Genomic DNA, 4,274 nt, shown 5'->3' with positions numbered 1-4,274 from the left:
TTTTTAACCCATCTGTTCTGGGTCTTACAAAAGGTTTTTGCTTGCTGGTGGAAAGGAAGCAGAGAGGCAACCAATCAGACCTCATGTTGGACAGAGTTGCCCAACTTGTTCGCAGCCACCAAGAAAGTTTTCTCCTGTATTCCCACCAAACACACCTATAATCTTAAAAGTTAGGCAGAGGGAGATAATGGCCTTTCAGATAGACTAGACCCAAGTCATATATGGGATTAAAGATCATAACCGTCATTTGGAATTGGTCCCAGAAATGGATGGTAGTCACTAAGGTTACTGCAACAAACGGTTCATGTAATGATCAGTCTGGCTGCAGCATTTTGGACTTGCTGAAATATCCAAACAGTTTCCAAAGGCAGCCTGATGCAGAGTGTGTTACATGAATTCAAACAGTATGTAAGTAATACAAGTGTCACTGCAACCAGAGATGACATGTGCAGAAACCACCACAGCTAGCACATTAGGTTTAGCTGTGCAAAGAAATTCCTGGACACTGCTGAAGCCTGACTCCAGGAGGATGCCCATAATTGTTTCTTGCCAATCAGATTTTTCCAAATTTGTTTTTTTTTTAAGTTATTTAAATAAAACAAAGTTATTTAAAACTTTAAATAAGCCCTCTATCCCATTGGTAATTGCCAGTAGAATTTAACTGAATTAATAGGATTTACCTATATATTAACTCGTCTAACTATTGATTCAATCGGTTTATTCTAGCTGGATTGAACCAATGGGATTCAGGAGCTAGTGTTCATTACGCATGTAACTTTAAGTGTGGCCAACCTCTGGACTCCTTGAACTTTGGAGGTGTAAGGCTGAATTTGGCCAAAGATATCTGCAGGCCATTCCCATATGATTGAACATATCCTGTCCTGACTACATTTGATCTGTTGTGTTATATTTTCACATGTCCTGCAACACAGAGATGGGAAACTGCTGAGGAATAGGGGGCTCCTGTGCAGGATTCTTCACCCTGACCCCCAACTGGCTTGACAATTAGTTGAAACTGAATCAGGAAATAACATCTGGGGACAATTTCTGCTTATTTTGACCAGATTCTTGTTATCTTTTCTATAGGGGCTTGGGAGAGGGGTTGAGGTATATTTTAACTGTCACCCTTGTAGCCTTTACCAGTTTGGGGTAATTTTCACACACATTTTTTTGGAGGGGAGGCAAGAACTTTTCAAAATCTAGAGGAATTGGGGTGGGGTGCGATGGGGGGGGTCATGTAATTGATAGGATCCATTTTTCACACTTTCCCTATACAATGATATGGGGATGGCCATTAAAAAAAATCACTTCCCTACTTTTATAGTTCTAGCTGAATATACACTCCAGCCTAGGACAGGGTACAACAATGAGCTTAGAAATGATAACTGGGGAGATAACACAAAATCTGAAAGTGTTTAGGCTACTCATCTTCACGCTACAAACTGCTAGTTTTAAAATTTAACATCAAACTATTACATGTATTCTTGAAATGAAGTATGATGCTATATGTTTGATGCTCATCAATACTCCTTTCACAAGCAAAGTGATGTTTGCACAACCACAACCCATACAAGAACAAAAGGTCTATCCAAACTGGGGAGAAATATATTATTTCACCAAGTGAGAAAATATTGCAGTTTGACCAATGTACTGTTTGACTGCAAAAGAAATACTTCTTTGATGGAAGACAGTTGGAACAGGTGTTATAGAAACATTAGCCAAGGTAGTAGGTAGAGAGATTGAAAGAAATGTTGTTGCTGGTGTTCACTGCCCTCGAGTCCATTTCAACCTATGGATGAGACATCTCCAAGATCCTCTGTCCTCCACTGCTGTACTAAATTCCTACAAACCCATACCTGTGACCTCCTTAACAGAGTCCATCAATTTAGCGTGTGGCCTTCCTCTCTTTCTGCTTCCCTCCATCTTTCCTAGCATTATATAGTGCCTGAAGTACAACAGCCTCAGTTTCATCATCTTGGCTTCCAGGGATATCTCTGGCTTGATCTGCTCTAGGAACCATTTGTTTGCCCTTTTGGCTGCCCAAGGGATCCTCAACACTCTTCTCCAGCACCACATCTCAAATGAATTGATTTTCTTCCTATTTTTAACTGTCCAACTCTCACATACGTACATGGTAACAGGGAATATGATGGCGTATGACTAACTTTTGTGCTCAGTTGCATATCTTTGCATTGTAGAAGCTTTTCTAGTTCTTTCATAGCTGCTTTCCCCATTCTTCATCTTCTTCTGATTTCCTGGCTGTATCCCTGTTCCAATCAATGTTTGGTCCCTGGTATGAGAATTCTTTTACTATTTCTATTTCCTCATTGTCTAGGGTGAATTTGTGTAGATTCTCCATAGTCATTATTTTTGTTTTCTTTATGTTCAACAGTAGGCCTGCCTTTGTACTTTCTTCCTTGATCTTCCTTAGTACGTGTTCCAGGTCTGTGATATTTTCTGCTAGTACTATGGTGTCATCTGCATATCTTAGATTGTTGATATTCTTTCCTCCTATTTTCACTCCATTTTATTCTGTGCTGAAGTCTGCATGTCATATATAGTGGATCCTTGCCTTATGTAGGAATCCATTCTGGACCCCCTCCTCCAGCATAAGGCAAATAACACATATGCTTGAGTACCATTAAATATAATGGGCCTCGGATGCAGCGGCACAGTTGTGCATGTCATAGGCACATGCGAAATTCATTGTATTGCAGCGTGGCTTCAGCGTAAGCTGAAAGCCGCGTATAGTTCACTGTAATATATGTTTTATATATGCACTGCATGTGGCACAATGTAATATGTTCTGCATACAAGTTGAACAGATAGGGTGAAAGGATGCAGCATGACCTTGCCGGACCCCTTTGCCAATTGGGAACCATTCTGTTTCCTGTTCTAACAGTAGTCTTTTGTCTTAAGTACAGATTTCTAACCAGGACGATCATAGAATCGTAGAGTTGGAAGAGACCACAAGGGCCATCCAGTCCAACCTCATTCTGCCATGCAGGAAATCACAATCAAAGCAACCCTGACAGATGGACATCCAGCCTCTGCTTAAAGACTTCCAAGGAAGGAGACTCCACTACACTCCGAGGGAGTATGTTCCACTGTCAAACAGCCCTTACTGTCAGGAAGTTCCTCCTAATGTTGAGGTGGAATCTCTTTTCCTGTAGCGTGCATCCATTGCTCCAGGTCCTAGTCTCTGGAGCAGCAGAAAACAAGCTTGTTCCATCCTCAATATGACATCCCTTCAAATATTTAAACAGGGCTAGCATATCACCTCTTCATCTTTAAATAGGGCTATTATATATATATATATATATATATATATATATATATATGAAAGTGCATGTATATGGATAGAACATATTTGATTAAGATGAACAAGTCAAGGAAGTCAAGCATTTAGTTTAGTGTTGTTAGCTTGTGAGGTTTGAAGTAAGAAAGAAACTGTTGCTGCTGATGATGATCATTGTTTATTGTTGCTCATGTATTGTCTTTTTTTTTAAAAAGAAACTTTATATTGCTCTCTTACAGAAATGTATATATTTAGTCTGTAATGTCCTTTAATGTCTCAATAAAACGGAGAATTTAAAAAAATAATAGGGCTATTATATCACCTCTTAACCTTCTCTTCTCCAGGCTAAACATCCCCAGCTCTCTGAGTCATTCCTCATAGGGCATGATTTCCAGACCTTTCACCATTTTAGTCGCCCTCCTATGGACACACTCCAGTTTCTCAATGTCCTTTTTGAATTATGGTGCCCAGAACTGGACACAATATTCCAGCTGGGGCCTGACCAGAGCAGAATAGTGTGGCACTATTACTTCTCTTGATCTAGACACTATACTTTTATTGATGCAGCCTAAAATTGCATTGGCCTTGTTAGCTGCCGCATTGCACTGTTGACTCATGTTCAACTTGTGGTCTACTTGGACTCCTAGATTCCTTTCACATGTAGTTTCATTCAGCCAGGTGTCCCCCATCCTATATCTGTTCATTTCATTTTTCCACCCTAAGTGTAGTACCTTACATTTCTCTCTGTTGAATTTCATATTGTTAATGGTGGCCCAGCTTTCAAGTCTGTTCAGGTGATTTTGAATTTTAATCCTGTCCTCTGGTGTGTTAACTATTTCTCCTAATTTGGTGTCATCTGCAAATTTGATAAGTATGCCCCCGATTCTGTCATACAGGTCATTGATAAAGTTGTTGAACAGCACTGGGCCCAGGACAGAGCCCTGTGGGACCCCACTGGTCACTTCTCTCCAGGATG

The sequence above is a fragment of the Sceloporus undulatus genome, chromosome 3, assembly GCF_019175285.1.
Source record: "Sceloporus undulatus isolate JIND9_A2432 ecotype Alabama chromosome 3, SceUnd_v1.1, whole genome shotgun sequence".
Classification (NCBI taxonomy): domain Eukaryota; kingdom Metazoa; phylum Chordata; class Lepidosauria; order Squamata; family Phrynosomatidae; genus Sceloporus; species Sceloporus undulatus.
This window is presented reverse-complemented; position numbering follows the sequence as displayed.